This window comes from Gopherus evgoodei, chromosome 15 (assembly GCF_007399415.2).
Source record: "Gopherus evgoodei ecotype Sinaloan lineage chromosome 15, rGopEvg1_v1.p, whole genome shotgun sequence".
NCBI classification, from domain to species: Eukaryota; Metazoa; Chordata; order Testudines; family Testudinidae; genus Gopherus; species Gopherus evgoodei.
The window spans coordinates 19,251,943-19,278,798 of NC_044336.1; the positions used below are offsets into that span (position 1 = coordinate 19,251,943).

Below are 26,856 nucleotides of genomic sequence, written 5' to 3' on the forward strand. Positions count from 1 at the left end.
GGAACTGGTGCACCACTTCCTGCAACTCCTATTGGCTGGGAACAGCAAACCGTGGATAGTGGGAGCTGAGGGGCTCCATGCCTGCAGACGCTCCAAGTAACCAAACATCTCGACCCATCAGCGGCTTACCCTGATGGGCCAGGAGCCAAAGTTTGCCAACCCCTGAAATATAGGTTCGGCTTATGAAAGGGTCATACAGTTTTTGCTATTTTTACCTAACCATCTTATAGGGTTGGCTTATAAATGGAGGGGCTAATGAACAAGTATATATGACACATTATTTTTAAAAAAAAGTCTCATGAGTTTTACGGCAATCTCACGATTTTTGGCAGCTTGAATTGTGAGTTTTAAATTTTTGGGGTTGGAAATAATGATAGCGCATTACCATTCAACTTGAATAAGGATGGCAAAATCTGGCTTGTAATATTGTTATATCTTTTTTCTTTTCTCCCATGTTTCGTTCAGAGGATCATTTCTATTAAAACAAGATTAGAGTCAAATTCACCCCCAATTTAATGCAGAAGGCATGTAAGCTGCCCCACCCTACAATATCAAGTCTTCTGCATCCAGATGTAGATTCACACCAAAGCTGGTTGATTTACAAAAGGGTAGAATTTGGCTCAATGGTTTTCAAATTTTTCTATGAGGTGTCAGCCCATGTTTAATGAGTGACAAAAGAAGACATAAAGCTACCCTCTAAGAGACAGATAAATGCTAGTTGTCTGACCTTTAAATGGTTAAAATGAGGCTCTGTAAGTCCTAAAACTCCTGGACTGGACTACAACTAGTTACAAGCGTTGCTGCTAGAGGACTAGAGTTGTGTGAATAATTTACACTGAATAATTTAGTTGTCAAAATTACCCGTTTCAGCTTCAAGTGTGTTTACTATGTAAGAGATCAAAGTCTCCATACAATGCAACGTTGTAGCAACAGATGATAAACTAAAGTACTGCATTTCACCCTGAGATATCGCTGGATCACTGGATCACAACCTTTCCAGTCTACTGTACCCCTTTCAGGAGTCTGATTTGTCTTTCATACCCCCATGGTTCACCTCACTTTAAAACTACGTGCTTACAAAATCAGACATTAAATACAAAAGTGTTGCAGCACACTAGTACTGAAACATTGCTTATTTTCTCATTTTTACCATATAATTATAAAATAAATCAATTGGAACATAAATATTATACTTACATTTCAGTGTGTGGCATATAGAGGTGCATAAGCATTGTGTGAAATTTTAGTTAATATTGACTTCCCTAGTGCTTTTGATGTAGCTTGTTGTTAAACTAGGCGAATATCTAGAGGAGTTGATGTACCCCTTGGAAGACCTCTGCATTCCCCCAGGGGTACACAGACCTCAGGTTGAGAACCACAGCCCTCGATTCTCAGAAGTGTCATGTGGTAAATGTATCTTTATTGCTATAATTACTTTAACAGCTGAACTGTAAACACAGCTATACATATGTTTTTAAGGTAATAAAAATGTCATTCAAGTTACTTTGAGTTGCACAAAATACGAAGAGCATGGCTATACTGGAGAGCTACTCTCTAATATAGTCACTCTAAGGGCAGGTCTACACTACAGTCGAGATCGATGCTCTGAGATCGATCCACCAGTGGTCAATTTAGTGGGTTTAGTAAAGACCCGCCAAAATGACTGCAGATCGCTCTCCAGTCGACCCCTGTACTCTACCCCGATGAGAAGAGTAAGGTAAGTCAGACACCACGCAGTGTAGACCCCACGGTAACCCGACCTAAGGTACATCTACTCCAGCTGCATTATTCACGTAGCTGGAGTTGCGAAGCATAGGTCGACTTACCACAGTAGTGTAGACATAGCCTAAGCCTACTGAAGAGAGCTCTCCCATCAGCTTGACTACTCCAGCCACCGCGAGCAGCAGAAGCTATGTTGGCAGGAGAAGCTCTTCGACTGATATAGTGCTGTCCATACTGGCGCTTATGTTGGTGTATGTAAGTTATGCTGACATAAGCTCTAGTGTAGAGATAGCCTAAGATACCTGACACTGGTCAAATTTACATGAAGAAAAGAACATCTTGGACCAAATTCTGCTCTCTGTCACCACACTAACTACATGGACATCAAGGAAGTTATTCTGGTTCTGCAAGTAAGAACAGAAACTGGTCCTTATTTGAGAGTATCATTACTGAAATCAAAGGAGACTTTTCTCTATTAGAATATTCCAAACAGGAATATTATATTGGTTTGTTTGTCATGGTCATCCGTGTGATTATACAACTATGGACATGTCCCATGTTCATTCGAAGCCCTGTATTGACCACCTCTCTCCTTCTTTTACATGAAGGACCAAATTTGCTATAAGTGGGTGTATCTCCCACTGAAGCCAATGAGAGCTGTGTCCGATACTAGGAGGGGGTCAATTTTGCATGACGTCTCCATGAGGCCTGTAATTTTTCATACTTAGAACCCTTCAGAGTACCCAGGGGCACAAGTCACCAGGCTGTAGTATGTGAAAGGTGGTATGGGCTTCTGCCGGTGAAGCAGAAATAAGCATAACATTTTAAGTGAGGGTACTTACCCATTGGAACAATTTACCAAGGGACGCTGGTGGATTCTCTGTCACTTGAAGTCTTTAAATCAAAACTAGAGGCTTTCCTAAAAGAGATGCTGTAGCTCAAACAGAAGTTATAGGCTGGATGCAGAGATTACTGGGTGGGGCTCTCAGGCCTATGCTATAAGCATTTAGACTAAGATTTTCATAAAGATACTTTCTGGCCTTAAAAGCAATGAGAATCTGGTCCCTTGGAATTCAGGGTAGCATCAGCAGGTGGATAGGGGGATAATGATCTTCATGGCTTCTTGATTTTCATTCCTGAGGTCAGATTCTGGTGCCCTGACTTATGAGGAATAGAACATTACTCACTGAAGTCACTGGGACTGTCTGAGGATTAAGGAGATACCTGACATGAGTAAGAGTATCAGAATCTGTCCCATAGGCTTGGATATCACATCTGCTCTACATCAGCTGCCTTGTGTCCATTAGCAATCGTTCTTCGTAGCATTTGTTGCTATTTACTTTAGGGTCTTTGTCAGACCCTGTTAATACCAAGGCACTCTGCTCTCTCAAGAACTCCTCCGTTAGATAACCCTGTTCCATTCTTTTCAGAGTCATCACCAGAGCAGTGGAATGTCTTCCAAAGTGCAGTGAGCTACGTGACTAATAGTTGTCATGTTCATGTCAGGTTCTTTTGTTTGTTTCGAACATGTGGTTCTTTCTTCCTTTCTCCAACCTGAACATGTGTGGGTTTCTTAAAAAAAACCAATGTATGATATGTACCCTGGTCTAAGTGTTTACATGAGCAAAAGCAAGGTCGAAGATGTGTGCCTTGAGCTTGGAATGGAAGGTAGTGAGATTTGTGGTCTCCTCTTCACTGCCAGCTTAACCTTTGAAATGTTCTATATTTATTTACTCTCACTTCTGCTCTGCAGGACCTTGGTTACATAGCACCTAACAAGAGCTGGGTGAATTTTTTTTTGTCTGAAACTTATTTTTCATCAGGTTTTGGGCTATCACAACACTCTGAAATGCTGTAGGTAGGAATTATTTTTAATGAGGCTAAAATATTTGTTTTGTTGTACATTTAACACCTTCCCTTGATCTCTTTCCAGTGTAATTTTGGTGCAACTCAAGGGGGAGGGTGGGAGGAAGAAAAGGAAGGAAGAAAAGAGGAATAACATGGGCGTTGTATGTGAATGGTGCCTAGATGCCACCATTTTATTGCCGCATTGGAGGAACGCAAACAATGGTGACCATTACAACCCATCAGAAAGGAAAGCTCTATACCTCACTTCAGGTTTCCATTCAAGAGTATAGCAATCTGTTTTATGAGTACAGTGACACTTGTTCCTTAATGCCTGTAAGTTGGGATCCACAATCAATCTGTACCCTTAGCATAAAAACTCAAGCAATCTGCATAGAGAAGCAGAGGAATCTGTGGTTGGGGCACTAGTCTAGGACTTGGGAGACCCAGAGTCAATTTTCTGCTCCATCACAGACTTCCTGTGTAGCCGTGGGCAATTTAGTCTCTCTCTGTGCCTCAGTTTGTCATCTGTAAAATGGAGATAATGGCACTTCCTTAGCTCATAGAGGTGTTGTGAGGGTAAGTGTATTAAAGATTGTGAAGTGCTCAGATACTAGAGTAATGGGGGGTTATGTAAACACGATAGATAGGAAGGTTTTCATTGATGAAGAAGGCTCTTAATGTGTAGTCTCTTGCATTTGTTTGGAGATCATGCTGTTACTGTAGATACTATTAATCTTGACTGTACAAATGCCACAGATAGAGATCAACCTCCACAACTTAATACAGCAAAAGGAAAGCTCTGGTGAGAAAGGCCAGGGAAATTTGCATATATAAATGCATGTATGCAAATAGAACTTGATTGCACTTGCTGTAAAGGATCACGCAATACATTTCTCAATAGTGAGGCCATTGATTATGACTCATTCTTTCTGCATTAATGAAAACTTAAACCAGGATAAAACTTTCATAATGAATGAAGGTATCATACCCAGCCCGAACTATCCGAGATCCGCATATAATATTCAGTGGAAGACGGTAACACAGAAAGGCGCACTCAGAACCAGTTTACAGCAGTGGTTAACGATCATATTGTATCTGATACAAAACAGGCTTGGCTCTGCCAGCTCTGAGGAGCCTACAAATGACATTATAAATGTTACACTCTGATAGCAGCCGCAGCAGGCTCAAATCAGATACACCTCATCTATATGCTTGTAAAATCCCCAAGGATTTCTTTTTTCCACTTGGGAGATACACAGCCTATCAAGGTCAGTTGCAGTCTGGCTGACAGAAGCACTACGCAGACATCCCATTATCATACAGCTGAGTCCTGCAGGGGTGGGTTTCACTGAACAATGCTGTGTGCCTGTAAAAATAAAGACACAGAACTCAAATCTCATTGATACAAAGGCCCCTTTCCAGTGCAACAGTGGAGTAGAGGGTCACTGCTGCTCACGCTCAAAGAGTATGTCTACACAGCAAAGAAAAAAACGTGGCTGGCCCGTGCCAGCCAACCTGGGCTCATAGGGCTCGAGCCGCGGGGCTGTCTCATTGCTGTGTGGCTTTCTGGGTTCAGGCTGGAGTCCAGGCTCTAGGACCCTGTGGGGTGGGAGGGTCCCAGAGCTCAGGTTCCAGCCCAAGCCCAGAAGTCTACACAGCAACCAAACAGCCCCACAACCTGAGCCTGAGTCATCTGTCATGGGCCAGCCACGGATTTTGCTTTGCTGTGTAGACATACCCTTAGCGCCAATAAAAATTAGGCCCTCTCTCTCTTACGGCCTGACTAATGGGACTGCAAGTCTCTAGGACAGTATGAACACAGAACAAAGCCAGACACAAAATAACTCACTCGGTGACACCACCACATCAAATCAGTCAGTGTTTCAACTTACCTTGCTGGTGTATTATCCATTTGCAAACTGAAAGTAAACATGGCAGATGAGGCAACCTTATCCATAGATACTAGAGCTCAGAAGCAACTGGGAGGGCCCTTAAACCACAGTAGTTCTTTTCCCTGGGAGATCAGAAGAATTTTCATAAGCAGAGACAAGTCCTTTTGCCCAGCGGGTACCAGGGCAGTTCTGTTGCATCACCACCAACCGGATTGGAGGCTGGGAATCCGTAGGAACCTCAGGAGCATATTCCTTACTGGGATCTATCCCCCTACAGTCATATAGCACGCAAGAAATCAGGAACACCAAAAGCAGAATAACATAACTAGCTACCAGGATGATCAAGTTCAAGGTTACAGGGTCAATTTCCAAGTAAAAATCCATTTCATTCCATACTACTAACCGAGAACTCAGAGAATGAAGCTTCGTGCGCACGAGTGAGCAATGGCTGGCTGATCAGAATAAATGTACTGGCTTTGTGGTAAAAATACATTAAGCCTCAGCACTCCTGCAGCAATGGATTTTCCTGAACTGGATGATTAAAGCTGCTCAGTTTAATAACTTAAGCTCCTTCTTTTAATACCACGTTGGCTACATTGGCAGAAGCTAAATATGATTCCTTTACCAACAGCAGACTATCCATCTTGCTATTAGAACCCATCTTTCTTTTTTCTTGGCAGCCATGCATCAAACAATGCATTTGTTTTATTTACTCAGCTCCAGAGATGGCTTCATGCACCAGGGCGAGTCATTATGACTATCAGAAGGTTTTACTGAAGGCCACAGATAACAAAACATTAGCTGTACAAAGCTGCAAATAAGTAAAGAGCTGAATGCAGGGGGAAAAGATGAAACAAGGCAGGACTTGAACAGAAGATTATTCCAGCTGGGATTTATAGTATTTCACACATGACTCTATAGACTAAAAAGACATTTTTTCAATGGGAAATGTTCTTAAAATGTAATGAGCTTGATTCTCATTTATGCTCTGGGACCTCTGTACTGCCCTGGTAGTATAAAGGGGCCTTAATGTGTAAATTACTATTTATTTGTATTGGTAGTGCCTAGGAGCCCCAGACATGGACCACGATTGCATCGTGCAAGGTGCTGTATAAACACAGAAGACAAAGGCAGTCCCTGCCCCAAAGAGTTTACAATCTAAATATAAGACAATAGGAGGATACAGACAGATGGGGAAGCACAAGGATACAATGAGACAGTGTTGGTCAACATGAGAGGCAATGGTCTCATCACCCCAGTGGCCTTACCCTTGTCTAGTTTTTTGTAGGCATATCAGCAAAGGAGAGATTTAAGAAGGGAGTAGGAAGTTATGGCTCTTGGCATTGCCAGAACTATGGAAAAGGGTTTTAACGTAAATGAAAATCAGGCCCCTGGTGTTTACATTATGAAGAGGAAATATATAATCAGGCCATACCCAGAAACATACTTAATTTCAAAGGATACCACTCATTTGAGACCTGCCTCATCAGTGTTCCACATAAATCAAGGGTCCTCTCTTGCTTTAACAATCACAAAATTATTTACACCAAAAAATAAAGAACCATGAACTTGAAGTTGCAGAACGAGTCGTTTCCTCTCAAGGAAGGAATCCCACAGCAATTTAAAATGTTAGCATAAACCACGTTTGTGCAACCTTCATTTTGGATCTGTCACAGGCTCTGCGGCAGGCATCAAGTATTGCAGAAACCATTTGTGTTTTATTAGAGATCAAGGCTGAGATTTTTTCCACATCTGGCTGAGCCATTCGGGCACACAATTGCCATGAGAAGTATGGGAAATTGGAGTCAGATTTAAAGTGTCACTTCTGCTCCTGAGTCACACTGAAGCTTGACTACACACTGAAATAGCTATGTCAGTTTTATTTCACACCTTTTATTTCACACCTGCAAGTCTGTGTGAGGACACTTGTATTTCGAACTGAGAGGGGAGTCATTCTGATTTGGTTTAAGTTGGTAAGGCATGGACAAGGTGATCCTGAACATCGAAGCCTGAGTTCTGAAGTTACAGTGCTGTTCCTGCACAAGAAAGTTTCTGGAATTCTTAGTTGCTTCTTGGTGCCAAATAGCTTTGGCAAAAATGAGAGAAGTTGGATGAGAAATATTTCGGCACTGACAGTTCACTTTCAGATGTCTTTCTAAAAGCTGCTATTCAATTCTTAAAACGTTTTATAGTTTAGATGTGGAGCTTTTAATGGGGACTTTTCAAAAGGCTAAAAATCCATTACTAGCTTCATGGCAAAATGTTAAGTCTCCCAGCCCTGATGAGTGTCTTATGTGGAACAAAACGTACCAATTAATGCTGACTCTCCTTGCCGTAAATTAGACCCTATTGCTCTTTCAAGAAGTATTTTTAAAATGTAATATACTTGAGTTTGAGGGAAAAATTTTCAAAAACAGCATAGTGACTTAGGAACCTAAGTCCCATTGGTTTTCGGTGAAATTAATGCTCCTAAGTCCCTAAATCACTGTTGAAAATGGGACTTCGGCATTTTTCAAAATTTTGCCTCTAATCTACGTCCATATTTCTCAAGGCTCAGGATTTTCTTCAACAATTCAGAAGTGCAGAAACAGTGGTTTCTTTTCTGTTTCTTGTATGATGAAATAACACTGGGTTATGAATGAGCCCCTAAATAGAATGCATTGCAGTTGTTTTCAAGGGTTGTCAGTACATATTATATAGTCTTAAACAAACCCTAGTTAATCACTAATCAAATGATCTATATTTTAGCTTTACTGACAGATTGGAAGGGCTGTTGATATTGTTGCTTATCAGAGAGAAATTGCTACCAAGTACTGCTTTATTTCCGTACATGACGCCTGAAATATATCATGTGCTGCCCAGCTGAAATTCTTTTTAGATAGTTTATTCTGAGGCCACCTAGTGGCAAGAGATGAGGCTGTAGGGCACCTGGTGAATTTTCTCTTGGGGACAAATTTTCATGTGTGTTTTCAAATTTTGCCTGTGCAAATGTACCAAGCTCCCTGGCTTGAATGTGAAAACATGTGTTCGCATGCGCTGAGCAGCAGCATGTGTGTTTTTGTGCAAGAAATCAGAGGCCAAGTATGAAGGTTTCCAGTTCTTCCTATAAAAGATTAGTTCCTGTTCTCTTGGTTATTCCTCATATTAAAGTCCTATAAACAGTAACATTAACAAAGCTAGTAGGGTTCTACAGATATTTAATATAGTCTATAGAAATTTTAACTCTATAGGGAGCATAGTCTAATGGGTAGAGAGCACAGAGTGGGATTGGGTTCTATTCTGGGTCCTGCTAATAACCTGCTCTGTGACCTGAATGAAGTCACTTGCCTCTTTGTTCCTTCATTTCTTCTCCTACTCTTTGTCTCTCTAGACTGCAAGTTCTTTGGGGCAGGGCCTGTCTTTTACTATGTGTATATATAGTGACTAACACAATAGGGCCATAATCCCAACTGTAGGCACCACTTTATTAAAATAATAACCCATCTAATAGCAAATGAGATCTTCCCTATAATTTCTTTTTAAATCCATTATATCAGACTCCATTGCAGGGATATAATTCCACACATGGGTCAAAAAACAAAACAAAACCTTGAGAAAGTTTATAACAAAACTTTCCTGAAAGGGATGATTGTATTATGGGCAGTTATATGGGTCAGTAAATTAGTTTGGTCACCAGTGATCTGAATCCAGTGCATAAAAACCTTCACAATGGGAGGCACAGAAATAACAGCCTGTGGGCTGGTATAGCAACCACAGAGGGACTTCTTAACTGTCTGACCTGCAGATTGATTCCACTGCACTGAAATCTCGCATGGTTCTCTCACAGAAATCCCATTGATTCCAATTGTGTGTCAGGCGATGGGAGTGAATTTCACCCAGAGGAAACATGCAAGATCATAACTGACGTGACTTGCATCTAACTTCAGCAGGACTCACAAAAAAAGGAATTATTGGACAAAGATTAAAAAAGTTTAGCTAGGACTAAAACTGAAAATATAAGGAGGGTAAGGATGGAGCCTGGAGTTTTAGATCAGAGTTGATTAGGTAGGAGATGGCCACAAGAACAATACTCACCTTAAAATGAAAGCAGTGGGTACTGATTATGAAGGAATAAGTGACAGCTAAGAATGGTTCATTCATTTGGAGTTAGCTGCAATCCATACTTCAAAGAAAGAGGAAGTAATTGCTGCGGTGAAATCAGTATTGAAGAAAAATGATACTAATGAGGAAGAAAGGGGAGAAAGCTGGAATATCATTGTCAGTGCCCTGACTGTGACCGGCACTCCTGTGAGAAAACAAGGGAAGGAGAGAGAGCTCTGGGATCCTTCCCCCTAGCATAGGAGCTTGCTACAATAATGGCTTTTATTCTTTCTTGAGCACAAGAATTGCTCCCTGCATAGCTGCTGGAACTAACATGCTGGAGGGACTGCCGCACTCCTGGCTTGAAGCGGTTTCCATCATATACAGAGTTTACAGTTTGATTCAATGGCTCTCAGCACCCCCACTACACAAATTGTTCCAGCGCCCCTGGCTCCCTGCTAGCACCATCTGGCACTAGTCTGTTTAAAAGGCACCTGGTGGCTATGTCTCAACCCTCCCACATCTACTGCAGCCAACTAAAGGGCAATGCAGCGGCTGCATTCCTCACAAGTTCAGTTATTGTCATTTGCAGCGTGGTAGCATCTCAGAGCCCCCGTCATGGACAAGGGGCCTGAGGTCAGGACCTCAGTCTCAAATCCTGGTCACCCACACCCACTGAGTTCTTGGGAAGTAGTCTTGGCCATCACACAACACCAACTCATCCAGTTACCGGAGAATTCACAGACTTGGGTGGGCCAGCTTCCAGGGTTCTGTGACCTGCTTCCTGATTGGCTACTTGCTCTTGGCCCTGATTGGCTGGTGTCCATATATAAATTTCCTGCTTCTGTTCTCGCCTTGCCTGAGCGACAAACCATTGCCTGCTAGTTGCCACTTGGACCCAGCTTGACCCCGCCAGCTGCCTTGCTATACGCTCCCCTTGGATTGGATCTCCTGGTTATTAAACCTCTTGTGTGAACTCTGACCACTGATCCAGATCTGCCTTCAACCTGCATGCACTCACTGTGCTAGGAGCTGTACAAACACAGAACAAAAAGATGGTCCCTGGTCTAAGCCTAAAACAAGACACAACAAGAGGAAACAGATAGCAAAACACAAGGCAACAATGAAACAACACTGTTCAAATATGCGGAGTTACAGAAATGCCAGCAGTGCGCCGCTCCAAACTTCAGGTTTGTGTCTCAGTGACACAATCAGTAACTCTCAGGTGTTATAGTAGTCTGGAAGCGTATTGGGTCCTGCAAAAGGAATTCACCATACAGCTCAGGCTTTTTGTTAAATAATTGAAGGAGGAAGCAGTTTCCGCCCATGTCACTCTCCAGAATTGAATCCTGACAGCCGGTGGCACAAACAGAGCCTCAAACAGAACTGAAAATAGCTTCTCAAAAGCCAAGCATCACTCTATGGATGCCAGCTGGTTACACCATGAAAGCTAACTGACACACTGATTGTCATCATTATTAACAAGCTAGGTTGATTGGTTTAACTGCTTGTTCTGTCAGAGAACAGAGTCATTGCTAAGAATAGCCCCAGGATAAATAAACCCCTTTAATCTTAGTCTGAAGTGGAAGAGGAGGGAAGTGGAGACACCAGCAATCCCAGTGTATGATGCAGAACACAAACAGAGGACTGAGATCAGGTGTAGAATAGGATGGGATTAGCTGATTGATATATCCTGTTCTGTATTGCTGTCTTTGCAGCTGAAGAAAATGGATGCTTACAGTGGAGGGATGCTTACAATGGCAGGATTGGGGTCTACAGCTGTAAAATCTGCCAGCTCTCATTTTCACATGGCCATAGCCCAGCCATGAAAGCTGTGAATAATACAACAGCACGGAAACAACCGTGCTGCAATGATTATTCAAACTGTAGTTAGTTCACAAACCCTGATCTAATCCTCAACTGTACAGAACATATTCAGGGTACATTATGCACATTATGAATGTTAGAAGCTGGAGATTAAATCCCCTAAGCATGCCCTGCTCTCACTCCTCCCACCCCTGTGCCTCCTGCATGGTGCGGAACAGCTGACTGCAGCAGGCAGGAGGTTCTGGGAGGGAAGGGGGGCACTGATCTGCAGGGCCTTTGGTGGTCAGGAGATGCTGGGGGGAGGAGGAGGAGCTGCTGGGGGGGCTGACCAATGGGTGCTCAGCACCCCTTTTTTTTTCTGTGGGTACTCCAGCCCCATAGCACCCACAGAGTCGCCACCTATGGACGCAATCCTGTTTATTTACAGGGGTTCTACAAAGTCCCGCTTCTCTGCATGCAGGAGGCAGGATTTCTTGGTTTAGAGCCCCAACCCTCTTTAGCCAACACCAGACCAAAAACTCTCTACAGCTTCTCTAGGATCAGACCATGCTCCCAGGCTGTTGCTTGGCTTCCTGGCTTTTTGCCTTTTCTCTGTTCTGCCCCTCGCCCCCCCAAAAAAAATCAATACTCAGTTGAACCCTCCTCCTACACAGAGCTAGTTTCTGGGCAGACCTTATTAAGCCTTGTTTTAGGTGTGTTCCCTTACAACTATCTTAAGTGGAGGGCCTGTTCACACATCAGTTTCAACGAGGTTTTAACTCAATTTGTAACAAGGCGTCACTCAGCTTATAACAACAAGTAAAGTTTAGGAAGTTTAGGTTAAAAAGGAATAAACCGGCACAACATCTATATTGTGCAGGTATTTCTTTTAACTGAATGGATGGTCTTGGTTTCAAGGTGCTGGACTGAGAATCAGGAGAGCTGGGTTGAATTCCTGGAACTGCACAGGCTTATTGTGTGAGATTGGGCAAGTGATGCAGGGTCAGATTTTTAAAGGATTAGGTGCCTAAAGATGCATGTAGGTGCCTAGTGGGATTTTCAGAAGCTAGTTTAAATATTGGACACTAGTCAGGAGGGATGGAGGGTAAGAGCCTGATAGCACCTCCTGCTGCCTAACTCCTAGACAGCAGGAGGATGATATTGACCTAGTGAATGCTCCCTGAGAACAAGTTAATGTGGCTTTTTTCCAATGTCAGGACAGAAGAAAATGAATGGGAGTTAGGCATCTCGGAGAAAATCCCACACCCCTCTCCAGAGTATTAGTGGCCTAAATACTTGACCCTAGTGTCTCTGTGCTTCAGTTTCCCCTGTGTAATATGGAATGAAGATTTTTTTTTCTTTCTCCCACTTCTCTGTGTGTCTGAGCTAATTAGCTTGTATGCTTTTTGGATTGGAGACTGTCTTACTATGCATATGAAAGAGACAATGTGTATGTACAGCACCTAGCACAATGGGGTTCTGAGCTTGGTTGGGGCATCTAGGTGCTACTGAAATAGAAGAAATAAGAGACAGAGAGAGATCAGTTCTAACTGCAGCACAAATACACAGCATAACTCAGTCAGGGTCCAGTGGGCAGAGGACACTAGTAAACAGTGGTATCTTGGTGGGCAAAGATTTAGGCCAGCGGGGGAGGTGTTTGCCCCATCACCTCCTGCTACCCAAAGCAGGATCTTTTAATTTAGTGGGACTAGGTGAGCTCATACGTTACAGCCATGAATAAATGTAGGCTGGACGCTTAGTAAATGCAGCACCTAAGGCAATAGACTTAACCCAGGATGGGGGAGCAAAGCAATAGCTCTTCTCTCTAGCCTTTTCGCAGTGGGCAGACCCATTGCAAGGGAATGAGAGAGGACGGTGCCTAGAACACTGGTGTCCTGGTCCATGTCTGGGGTTCCAGCGTGCTAGCGCAGGGGCAGGCAAACTATTTGGCCTGAGGGCCTCATTGGGTTTTGGAAATTGTATAGAGGGACAGTTAGTGGAGGGGGGCATGGCCCGGCCCCCACTCCCTATCTGCCCCCCTGGTTCTCGCCCCCTGACGATCCACCCCCAGGACTCCTGTCTCATCCAACCCCCCCTGTTCCCTGATGGGCCCCCTCATACCCTTGCCCCATCCAACCTCCCCCGCTCCCTGTCCCCTGACTGCCCCTGCCACCCCATCCCACCCCCTTACTGACTGCCCCCCGGATCTCTACCCCCTTTAAACCCCAAGTTCCTCGCCCTCTGACCATCCTGACCCCTAGCCACATGCCCACCTCCTGAACTCCCCTGCCGTCTATCCAATCACCCCTGCTCTGTGCCCCTTTACTGCCCTGCCTGGAGCACCAGTGGCTGGTGGCACTACAGCCATGCACCGTGCAGCACAGAGCACCAGGTCAGGATGAGCTCTGCAGCGGCGCTGCCCCAGGAGCTCGCAGCCCCACCACCCAGAGCATTGCACCGGCGGTGGGGTGAGCTAAGGCTACAGAGGAGGGGGAACAGCAGGGGAGGGGCCAGGGGCTAGCCTCCAGGGGCAGGAGCTCAGGGGCCGGGTAGGAGGTCCCACGGGCCACATCCGGTCCGTGGGTTGTAGTTTGCCCACCTCTGTATTAGCGCAATACAAATGCATAATAATAATTTGTTGTAATAAGGATCTATTACTTTGCAATTCTCTAGCACCCTGAATCTGAGGATTTCAAAGCACTTTCCCACTGTTAGTTCATTATGTCACTCAACAGCCCCACTATTGTCAACCCTCAGGGTAAAGAAGCATGAGACAGGCCCCAAAGTGTTATGAAACTGGCTTATAAACCATGTATGGTGACCAGATGTCCTGATTTTATAGGGACAGTCATGATTTTTGGGTCTTTTTCTTATATAGGCTCCTATTACCCCTCACTCCCATCCTGATTTTTCACATTTGCTGTCTGGTCACCCTAAAACTATGAAATGTTAAAAGTTAATACCTTTTGGGTTCTTTCTTTTCCTTCTGCTGTTGGAGCTTCTAGGGTTGAGGTTTCTCCACTAGGAACTTTCCTTTTTGAAAAGAAAAGTTAAGAGTCTCAGGGTTTCACCAGACTCCAGGAGCTGGGACTTGGAAAAAAATGCCAAATATCATGAGACCTGTGATAAAATTGTGAGAATTGGCAATATGTACCCTTATGAGGTAGATATTATTACTCCAACTTTGAAGATGGGTAAAATGAGGCATAGAGTGGGTAAACTTAGTTGTGCTATGACACACAATGAGTTAATTTCCAAGCATATCTCTAGATCTCTATGTATCCATCTAGGTTTTTATAAGGATGTCCATTGCCCTGGTGTCTGAGTGCCTAATACCCATTTGTGTTTCTTATGTACTACTACTTTTCCTATAAAGGATATGAAAATTCTCAATATTACCAATTTGGAAACAAGAGATTTTTCAGAAGTTCTTCCATGGATTGGATAGAATCCCTCTGTGTGATGCTGAACAGTTCTTGCTGCACTGTACCCCTTTGTCCAGTAGATGGCATTAAAAGATCATGTGCATTTGGAAATCCCAGGGCTTTCTTGTAAGTTTCCTTAAATGTTAGAAACATACACATTCTTGATTAGGAGGGAGACCTCTATTTTTTCAAACTCTTTTAATCCATACTGTCATTCCCATTCTGAAGAGAGAAACAATTTTCCACTGTTATTGTTCATGGTTTATGCTATACTCTCTCCTCTCAGGAAATGTTTAAGTGCAGTGGTTAAACCATTTCCTGCTTTAGAGGTGCATTTTTATCCATTTGATCTGCACTACATGAGGAAAATATAGCTATTAAAACAATCACTAATAAAGAAGGAATATAAACTTGGGGTGAAAGATGAAAAGGAAAAACAAGTAACCTAGTTGTTGGATGCACCTACTCCACCAAACAGTATTATTTATTTGCACTGTGGTTTCTTCTAGCAGCCCCAGTTCAAGCAAGGCTGAGGTTAAGATTGTTCACATGCTTAAAGTTAGGCACTTTACTGAATCAAGGCTAGAGAGCCAAATCAGGGATCTAGGTCCCATTGTGTTCGGTGCTGTACACACATAGAATGAAAAGTTGGTCCCTGCCCCAAAAAGCTTACAATCCTAAATCCAGTGTTTTGGTTTTACTCATCTGCCATCCCTATCATGTCTGCAACTTCCAGAGCATGGTACTGAGTTACATCTAACTGTCTTTATCTGTGACTCAGCTAAAAGGGAAGTCGTAGATAAAGAAATAGGTAATTTAGGTGTAAAAGGTATAATTTAGTCCTTAGTGAAATCAGACTAATTACCATTATGTGGCATGTTATGATCAGCTGTTTTCTCTTTCCCAGGGGGCTGTGTCTGTTCTTGGATTTGTCACAGACCTGCTGTGTGACTTGTTTTCAGTGCTGTCCTCTCTGGGTGTCACAGGAATTCAGCTCCTCATAGGACTAGGCCCATAGCCAGCATGTGCTAAAGGAGTGGGGTTGGGGGGGGGGGCAGGGAATGTCTGACCACAGCAAGGTGGAAGGAACAGCTCTGGCATAGCCATGAGGAAGTTACACTCTTTCCTGGAAGAGTCAAGTGCACAAGTTGTGCAAGGGAGGCTCTAAGTCTGGGGCCAACAGATGGAGGGTGGGTACCCAAAGGTTTCAGAGACCTTGGCAGTGCTGGATGTCAGTCTTTACTGTAGGACGAGAAGCTGTTGAACAGGTTCCCTGCTGTATTTGGCACAAATACTACATGCCATTCTTCAGCACTGGATATGCAGGCTGCCTCTCCCTTCATTTTCCTGGAACAAACATGTTTGCTATGGGCAGCATAAGGAATACACTATTCCCGATGAATGTTTGAATTCCCTTGAGAGAATGTTACTGTATCTGTGGGCAATAAATCAGGACAAAGTCTTGCCTCTGAACTCAGGACTATTTGTTCTGGATCTGAATTCAAGATTCCGCTGCCTTAGGAGAAGTGGCAGAGTAGAGGTGCCTTCCCTGCCATCCGTGCATTTTTTGGGCGTTCATTCACACACTATGACTTCCCCATCATACCGGAGTCTTTGAAGAGACTGCTCAGAGGCTGCTGATCCAGGGGTCTACGGTCTCGCCCAGAGAAGAAATGAGAAGGCAGCAGAGTTTAGGGACCACTCATGCGAGTAGACCAGGCTGAGACAATTGTTCCACATTGTTCTGTGAAACCAACTGTTCTTCAACCCAGAATGCGCCTTGGCTGGATGCCATGTAACAGGAAGAGGTTGCAGGCAGATTAGGTGGATGATAGGAGGTGGGGGACTTCTAAACGAAAACAGCCTGAGCAGATCGCTGGCTTGAAAGATGCTGCAGAACACTCCACTCATCCAACAGTGGCTCAACATCCTACCCAACAGAGAGGATAGGAATGGGAAGGGAAAGTAAAAGCAATGAAGGCTTCTAGGGTAGATGATTGTGTTTTATTTTTTTTCCCAGGCCCATTGCTAGGAGCTCTACTGAGCCCAGACCACTCTTAGTTTTTCCACCAGGCAGGCCAGCTAACTGGTAAAATATTTAATAGTCTTCCCAGTGGTGGAAGTTCAAGAGTATATTCACTTTAATGGCATTACAGTGGCTGCAACTGGGATCCCCGATGTATCAGAAAGTAAATTAGAAGGATACTAATATTCCCCTACTGGAATCTGAAAAAAAAAAAAAAGCATCACAAAGATTGAATCACGTCTTGTGTTTGAAGGCACTGGAGAAATCGAAATCTGTTTGGGTTCAGCTGTTTGTAGCAGTTTGCAGGGATTAGCAAGCCCTCAAAGACGGAGACTTACATACAAACCAAGCACCTGGTCAACAAGCCCAGCTAGTCACAGCTGTTCTTTCCATCTCTCGTTTCATTGTTTGCAGAACACAATGAAGCAATCGAGTGCTGAGAGGGTTGAACGGACAAAAAACACCCACGTGCCCAGCTCTGGAGTACTTTGTAAAACCCAGATAACTGGAAAAATAGATCAAGTCTGGACATCAACAGGAAGTTGAAAAATTATTTCAGTGGAAGAGCAGAAACGTGGATATCAATCATTTGGCTATAGGCATCATGGTAGAACAGAGCTAATCACATACAGGATGGTTTCCAAACTCCGCATTCAAGTTATTATGCACTGGTTATATAGAAGGTAATGGTCTACTTTTACTCACACATACACGCTCTCTCTCTCTCTCTCTCTCTCTCTCTCTCTCTCACACACACACACACACACACACACAAACACACACACACACACGGGCTTTCCCTAATGATCTCTAGGAACGAACCTTCTGAAAAACAGGAATAAGATCAATTCTGTGGCCTCTGGTTCTAAATCATCAAAGCTGAAAAGACTTTGGTTCTTGTGGATGCAATGATCACAAAACATATGATTTCACAAAAAATGGAAGAGTAGGCTTATGCCTAGAACAGATCAGTGGCATTCAGACCTGTCTGAATTAGCAGCCAAAGAAATGAACAGCAACTATATGAAGTTGAATAAATTTGGACCTCATTTCTCGATACATTTGGATAGAAATGTTGAGATGGCTCATGGAATACCAGACCTCCATTCCACTTAACCCCTCCTCTTCACCCCTGCCCCAATGCCTTTCCTTCCCTCATGTTATGTCTATTGTCTGGTTTTATACTGTCTGGGCTTGCAGCTTTGACAAGTTATAAATTGTGTAATTCCATAATTTTACTAGCGATCCTGTGAAGTATTTGGAACCGTATACAAGCTGTAAGTCATTTAGCTTTTTTTTGTACTTTTCATTGTCTGTTTCTCTGTGAAAATCAACGAATTATTAATCCCCCAAACCACATGCTTAAATCCATCTCTATTCAGCAACATACTTTAAAATTAATGGAACTTAATCAGGGGCCTACAGATCAATGCTCTGTTGAATATAGGTGAACCCCTGAGAATTGCCCCATAGTCCTCTTTTCCGGTACTCAGTCTGTGTCACTCTCTCTTTTCCATTCCTTAGTGTGACCCCACAAGACACTGATTTTATTGGTTGATTAATTGACTTGGATTTATACAATAATAGAAAGGAGGGGACCTTTCCAAGGATCTGGACACCCCTGCTGGCAGAACAAAGATTAAATTTAAATAGCAACTGACTTCTGAGAGAGCCAGCAAAATTTAAACCAGAGCTCCCATCCCCTATGCAGATTCAACCCCCATCAAACTTTGCCCCTTGCAGCACACAGAGCTGAATCTTGCAGCCTGCCTTGAAGGTCAGACTGCAGCTATTTTGAACCATAGGGAAGCTTGGTTCCTCATAGAAACCACTTTGCTGCCAGCACCTCTTTACAAGCAACCCTATTTTACGCACAGGGTATAAACTCTTCAGGGTAGGGATTTTGTCTCCCTGGGTGAGGGAGAGAGCTGCCAAAATCCAAACAGTAATAATAAATACTCACACAGCCCAGTTTCCCTCTCTTCATTCTACTTCAGGCATTCTCACTCCTGTGCTGTACCCTTTCAGTCCCGTTTCACAGGAGGCAAGTTTCTCTCTCTTTTTCTTACTCGTCTACCTTTTTATTTTGTATTCGGTGGTGATGGGACAAAATTAGCACCCCAGATCTGCCAAGAACCCTAGTGCCTAGGAGTCTGAGGCAGAGACAGGGGTGAAATGAGGAAAGACACATGGCGGATTTTAACTGCAACTTCTACTAAGCTTAAATACAGGGGAGGGCCGCTACCCACCCATCACCCACTCTACTATACCAGCCATTTAGTTGGTTCCAGTGTGGGGGTTACGCGGGGCTCCTACCATATAACCCATAACTGAGGTAGGCCCTCTTCAGACTACCTCCCAAGACTCAGCTCGCTCTGCGTCCTTCCCCTCCCTCCGCAAGGGGGTCAGAGGGTGCAGAAGGGTGGGGACCTCAACCATGACAGTCACAAGGTCTGACCCCATTCCATGAGTCCCAGACCCATCACCAACATCCCAGGTTTTTACTTCTGGGAACTGTTCTTCTGATTGCAACTCAGCCAAATACCTCAGTTAGGTACCAAGCACCTTCCTACTTAACCCACTGTGGATTGAAGGTGCGGTGAGGAAGGCAAAACAACTCCCCTCTCCCTCTGTCCATTGGCCCACAGGGGAAAAAAAAGTTCCTTCCTGACCCCTAAACCGGTGATCAGCTAAACCTGCAGCATCTGTCAGGCTGGTTTTCCATTCACAGGGGGGTAGGATGGGACTGGTGTAATGGAGCCAAAAGGGATTCCACATGGCCCCCACCCCAGGTTAAATCCTGGGAGCTGGGAAATGCTGGCCAATCAACACCCCTCCTCCCCAACTGGCCAATGGGTGTCAGAGACTCTGTGTGAAGGGGAGGAGCTACGTGGTGTCCTTCAGTGACTGTCTTCCTCAGCAACTGTCCTTCAAATTGAGGCAGGTGAGTGGCATTTCTCCTATCTTGCAGCAGGTGTACTGGACCCTTAAGCACTGGGGAAGTTTGGAAGTGGATATGAAATCTGCTGCTCAGCCTTGTTCAAACTGCTCCATCTTAATTCAGACACTTCCTATTATGTTGTTCTCAAGCCTCCCCCACTCCTCATTTTTCTGTCCTGGCATTGTCACAACATTCTATTTTGAATTTAGTCTCCATCATTTTTGCAGTGTGACCTTTCAGTGCTTTCTTATCAGTATTGTATTGGTCCTTTGGGGCTTCGTATCATGTTCATCTTTCTTTCTCTCTCTCCCGGTCTTTGTGTGTAGCATTAGAATCTTGGCTTCAGTCATATTGTTTCCATGTCATTCCATTTGGACTCATGATATGTTTCTTTCATAACATTCAGGTTCAGTTCTAGTTCTGTCAGTTCATAATGATTTATCTTAGTGCAAACTCAACTGATCTCAAATCAATATAGCCTTCAGCTGCTTGGTGAGGAAAGACGTGGAAACAGATTGTGAGATGGTGACTCATGTTCACAGTGAAACCTCGCCTGACCTGACCTTTCATGAGACCCACAGAATTTGGCCCAGGCTCATCAAAAGGCTTGCTGTGCTTCTTTTGAATGAGCTTTTGACAATTGCTGGTCCTGTTTTGAAATTATGCAACATTCATGGTTTCATTCATGGTTTTGATGAGGAGTTCGTTGAACATCAATAGTTCTGCATTGACATTTTGGGTTATCAACTTCTTAGTAGTAATGCATTTATATGTTAATATTGCCCAAATGTCCCGTATCAGAATCTTTCAATCCTAAAATTTAAGGTGAAACTCAGACCAAAATAAAATAAGACCCCAATCCTGCAAACACTTACGTACATGCATAACTTCACTTCTATAGACTTCAGTGGGAGTATGGATAGGAGTAAAGTCATAAATGTTTGCAGGACAGTATTAGTACATGAATCCTTACATATCATCCTTCCCCCGAGGTTCGCACTGCTCTGGTGCAAACATGAAGGAGTGAGGGGGCTTCTTTAGGGTAGTAGGAAGGGACATAATAAGGAGGATGGGACAAAAATCAGGAAAGAAAAATTTAGGTTGACTATCAGAGAAAGCTTTCCAAACAGTCTCCCAAGGGAATGTACCTGCAATTGGCACATTTAAAAGCAGAGAGGAGAGGATATGCTGTAGAAACAAACAATCCCTCATTGGCTAGGGTGCTGGATTATGGTCTGATCATCCTTGACTTTTACAATTCATGTCTTTCCCTGTGTTCTGTCCAGCAGCAAGCCTACAGAGAGCTCACACTAAATCAGGAGGGCGACAGCAACAATTTGGCAGGGCGCTACCCCAACTCCATCCGAGCCCAGTATTTACCAGACATGTCAGAGCACAGCTTCCAAAATCCTCAGTGCATCTCAGCTCTCTTTTGTGCACTCTCTTCACACCAGAGAGAAAAGGAGGAAACTCACTCTAGAAGTTTCTTTGAGCTGAGTGGCTGGCTTTATCCACCCAAGTGATCTGTCCTGGGTTTAGTTTCCTCTTTTGGGTGTGGTCCCAAAGTGACATCATGGGACTATTGGCTCATCCATCACTTGTCAAACCCAGAAGGAGGCTCAATGTGTGATGATAGAAATCTGCCCTTTGAACCATTTCTTGTGCCAAGTTGCACAATCTAGTAAAGGTAAGAAGTGTTAGTGGCTGAGGCTCCCTGACAGAAAAAAGGGGCAGGGAGGCCACTTTCAGTGTCCATTAGTCCAGCTGTGGATTGTTGTCTGCCACGGTACAAGCCTGATGATCAGTCTGGTTATGACCTGTGTTAATTTCTTCTCTCCAGACAACAGTTTTATTGGTGTGGACAATGTTCCAAGAGGCTGTCACCCCTCCTACCTCCAGATTATTCATTACAGCCTTGATTTATAAGGTACTTTCCCCAAAGCTGACTCTCTTTGAGATTAGGGAGGATCCATTAGAATTCTTAGGAGAAGGCCACTGCCAACCAACTGCCAGCTCCCCACTTCAGTAACCTTGTTGTTCTCGCTGTCTGAAACAGTTTCCTGCAAGTCTGTACCCTCTTCAGGCAAAGAGGCAGCAAATCAAAAAGAAAATCCTCTGAAGAGTAGCAAGTAGAAGGGGCCAAATCAGTCACTGGTGTCACTCAGTGACCTGCACTTCAGTTACGCTGGTTTGAATTTGATCTCTGATGACCACACATGCCCCAAGGAGATAAAACCACTCCAACCCACAGGCTGCAGTTGTCCACATTTGGGCTGTATTACAGCAAACTAAGTGCAGCCTGGTATGTTTTCATTCTTAGCCCGATGGATCATCTAATTAGAGAGCAAAATAACATTCTTATGCTTGGCAGATCTTTTAGACGTAGAAAATCTCTTTCCTTTATTTTTTTTATAGACAACATGGAGACAGTGCTAAATGGCGAACACTAAATTTAATATCCTATTTCAAACAGCTGGTTTTGGGTCTGGAAGTACTTCAATTGATTGCCCTGGTTCAAAGAAGTAGGAATGATTTCACTTTGAATAAAACAATGTTTTTCTAGCATATTGGCTGCGCTGTGCTGGATCATAACCTCTAAAGCTGCACGTACCCCCGTATGTTTGAAAACAAGGTTGATTTCTTACCTCTTCAAATAGACAATCAGGTTTCTAAATAGCAGCAGAGGGAGGGAGTTGTTCTTTTCCTTTTGAAAAGGTAGGAGAAAGGAAAATCATTATTCTGTCCTGTTTATGAATGGGCTGATTCCCACACTGTCCTCCACAGTTAGGCCCTGATCCTAGAAGCACTTGGACATGTACTTCATTTTAGATACGAGTGATCCCACTGGAGAAAGTGACACTGCTCACATGCAAAGGGAGGCATGTGTATAAGGCTTGGGGTTTAAGTGTCCAAACTCACCCACTTCATGAGGTTTAAATTTATGGGTAACTGAAAAAAAAGCAATAACATAAAATAAAGTAAGCTTGGCTGTTCTTAGAATTCCCGTGCCCCCCACCAAACTCCCTCTATCCTCCCATTTCCCCCCATCCCCATTACAGGTTTTCTTTGTATCCACTTCACTTTTTATCTGGGTCAAAGCCAATTATTATGACAGCTGTAGCCACCCTGCATGTTAATATAGGTAGCCCTACCTTATCATACACCAAGGCAACATTAGTCTTCGACTCAGTTATGCTGACGTATCAGTAAATGCAGGGACTGGGTTTGCAGTAGCAGTTCTGATTGTTCCAGCCTCCCTGAATGTGCCTGGACCCAAGCACAAAGAAGAAAAAGATGAAGCTCTGCAAGAAGTAGAAAACATATGGGAACTGAATTTGGATTTAAAGGTTAGATTAATGTGGAACATGTATAACAATGTATCTTTCCCACAGATCTGTCTGTGAGGCAGATTGCTTACCACCAATGCCCACCTCCACCTGCCCCACCACCACATGCAAAGACCCCTTCGGCTGGTTCTGCAGTTGCCATGGTGTTTTCGTGGAACACCATCTCTGCCCATGGTGATGAACTTGGTTTTGGGAAGTGTGTCTGTCTCCAAAGGAGACTACATATTAGGCTCTTTCCTCTGAGGAGCAGAGAGAGACTTCTCTAAAAAGGGCTGAGAAAAGTCTTCAGCAGGAGCGGGGTCCTGTGATCTGGGCTACAAGATCCATCCAGAGGTTGGCTGGGGAAGGGTTAGCAGTCTCTCCTGGAGTAGAAGTACCCCCCAGAGTGCAGAGACTGCAGGGTAGTGGAACTCAGCCAGCTGTATTGAATGATGTTACCCCCCCAGTGCACTGTAAGAGGGTTATGTTTGGAGGGCCTTGGCTGGCTGTTAGCACTACATCCTTGGGCTGGGGTAATGTTGTTATTTGCAAGATTTAGACTCTTGCTGCCCAAAGCCATCCCCTTTGGTCTGGATTCATTTAGAAGCCAGGCTGAAGGAAGCCATTCTGAACTCAATTTAAAACCCATGAGCATTCTCTTTGTTTCCACTGACCAGGTGATGTGCAGTGCCACTCTTTCTCTGCTATTAGTCCTTCTCTCTCATAAGAGCCAAAGGAACCTAATCCGTCTTCTTAAACAACAACCAAAACAAAGGAGCATATGCCTTAGGGCGAAGTCCTAGGGGCTGGCAGCGGAGCAATAACAGGAGATAAATAAGTTGCCTGGGTCTTCAAGGGAGACATTTGTGTTCAGGGCTGTGGTAAGTTTCACAAGGTCCATTGTGAGACACAGACTCCATGTGGACCACCCAGTTGCTTGGCAAGAAACCCATCTTTCTCATGGTTTCTGATGCCTTCTAGTCCCCTTTTTTGGCAGGATGCCGCTTTGACAGCTCTCTTGTTTTCCCAGCTGTTCTATATGCCCAAGATCAGGTCACTAACAGCAAAAGGGCCAGCTTCAGAATAAAACAAAAACTCTTCAAAATAAAAATATACCTGCTGGGGTCCCCTTCCCACTGAAAGGGGCCATCTCCAAGCATTCAGTATTGAAGTGGCTTGTGTGGGTTACTAGTGAGTGCATGAGCATTTCTCCGGCCCATGCAAAAAAAGAACCACACAGAGAGAGAGACTGAAACAATTTAGAAAATGCAGCATAATCTGCAATGGAAAAATCATGCAGGATTGAAAAGGAGAAAGCAAACCCCCTCCTCATTGACAGCTAGAAGGGAAAATGAAGACACCATAGCAGGGCTATTACAGGAAGCATGGATAACCTAGTGGGTAAGGTGAGTTCAATTTTCATTTCAGTCCCAGACTTCCTGTGTCACCTTGAGCAAGACTTTGGTGTTTTGAGGATAAAATTCATCAGTGACTGTGTTGTGATCAGACCTATAAGAGAGGGAAAGAGCCCACAGAACACAACACCCTCCCATGAGCAGTTCAATTAATGTCTGGGGGGTGGGGGAGGGATCCTCTCACGTCTTTCTCTTTGGAAAGTGTAAGGTCAGGGTTTTGCACCTCAGTTTAAAAAAATAGCACATTAACAGCCCTGTGAAGGGCTCATAGATATAGGATTCTGTGATGAACCAGGCTGCAAAACTTTGGCAAATATTCTGTAAGCAGGGCTTAAAATAATGACTCAAAATTGTTAGAAGAAATAAAATTTATATAGCATTGAATATGTGAAAATTTCTCATATAATCCATGTACAAACTGGTCTGCTTAGATTGTTAACTGTGTACAATGTGTGTATATACACACACACGTCAGTATACCTATCTACAGTGCCACAACCTGGCTAGTGTGTATGTATACCACTGCCTTCTAGTGGATAGAATAATCACTTTGCTGCTGTGTACCAGAGATCCCATACTGCTAACATTTCTTCTCTCAGGCATTTGTGTTTTCAGAACAGGAGAATCTGGATCCCATCCCCGCTCACGCAGAGAAGTTTTATATGGCCATGGGAGTGCAATACAAAGTCAAATGTGAAGTCCCAGTTGTCAACCGATTTGTGATAGCTTGGGCAATATTTTATCAAAAGGAGGATCTTGAACAACTGCCTGTGTCTAAAAGAGAGATGGCAGAGGTTTTTATTTTATGTAGAGGAGCCTATTCTATCAACTCCTTCCTCTCAGTCTCCCCATCCCAAGGCAATGGGTCAAATTCTGCTCTGAGTGACACCCTTTAGATGCTTCTGCATCATTGTTTAGCGCAGGGCGAACAATAGGACCTCAGCACTGGCTGTTGAGTAATGTAAAACATTCTCTCCCATTGAGGGGCTGAAGGGACTGTCCATATATCACTTGCCCAGTGAGCCAGAGACTGGGAGACCAGGAGTAGTGAAACATAGTTGCTCAGAGCATAGTCTGTGGGATGGCCAACTCAGAACTCAGGCCCCAAATTGCAGAAAGCTGTGCACACCTGTGAGATGTCGTATTGGTGGCATCACTCATTTTGTTACCAGCAGAAGTAGATGTATTTTAGGTCTGCTGCATGTGCCATGTTCACTTGGGTAGATGATTAAGACATGGAGAACAAGAGCGTAGTCCTCTGCCACTTGCTAGAGTAAGCTCATGTTGTCAAGTTCTGTGCTTTGGCACTGAAAGTCTGACATTTGGCACCTGTTGATCTTGGGTTTATAACGTATGTTTTCAGTTTTACCCATGGACTAGACCTCTGAAAGACACTATTGTCAAGCCCATTCAATAATCCCCTTTTCTTGAGTCCTGACAGTAAAAAACCAGCTTCCCCAGCAGAAACAGGCTGACTGGTGAGAGAATTTCAGGCTTTGGATGGGTCAGAATTGCTGGAGAAAATCTGTGGGGAAAAAAAAATTAAAATGTGGAAAAGGCTTACTAGAAAAGCCACAAAATTCCAGTGAAACTGTTGCATAAATAAGTCATGTGTATTCTGATTCCCTTATATTTTATGTGCACTGTTAAAAGATGCTCTAGATTTTTAAACAACTCTACAAGAGTAAGCATTTTGTTCTCATGGAAGCTGTTTTTTTTAATTACACTCCTAAAACCTAGTCCCAATTCTTCCAAGTGTATTTTGGACCGAGGCCATTTTGTGCATGTGTTGTAGGAAGCTGCAACTCCCAGCAAAATGTGAGAACTGGGTCAGAATCCATAGACTTCTGTGATACTTGACAGAATACACAAGAAAAGGAGACATCATCCCTGCAACGGAAGAAAGGGCAAGAAGCAGTGACTTAAGTTGCAGCGAAAGAGCTGGTGTTAGAGAGAAGGAGCAAGGAAGCAACACATGCAGAAAAACACATGGGAGAACAAGCTACTTTGGTAGCCTTAATATCACACTCAGGAGAAACTTCCTGGCTTCATATTTTCCATATAAACACTCCACCAGTGGATAAAGTTAATGGTTCCCTGACTGCAATGCAGAAGGGCTTGATCAGTTCAATTGACGTCACAGATTGAGTGTTTTAATGAAATGGGCTGTGCTTTCTCCCATTTATACGTTTGACCCTAACCTTTACCAGATGTTCCTCTCAGACTCGCACACAGAAAGTGAAGTGTTGTGTTTTGGAGGCTCTGAGAAATCTGTGCTGAAGTGGAAATAAAATCCTCTGACATCAACTCTTTTGTTTTAGTTGGGCCCCCACCCACAAGGTAAGTTACTGATGCACTTAGGGCTTCATTCTGCC

At 43.7% G+C, this 26,856-nt stretch overlaps 1 protein-coding gene across 2 annotated transcripts in view; it reads right to left on the minus strand.

The window, feature by feature from the left end:
* The window catches only part of MMD (monocyte to macrophage differentiation associated), a 137,532-nt gene that overhangs the window by 60,987 nt on the left and 49,689 nt on the right, over positions 1-26,856 (minus strand). The window contains exons 3-4 of one of the 2 annotated variants that reach the window (XM_030534105.1): positions 22,893-23,007; positions 22,386-22,444 (exon numbers count right to left, since the gene is read on the minus strand). The gene's annotated coding sequence lies outside the window, so the exon portion shown is untranslated. Of the gene's footprint in view, positions 1-22,385; positions 22,445-22,892; positions 23,035-26,856 lie in introns of those variants that run through there. The other variant, XM_030534104.1, reaches the window with a different exon arrangement.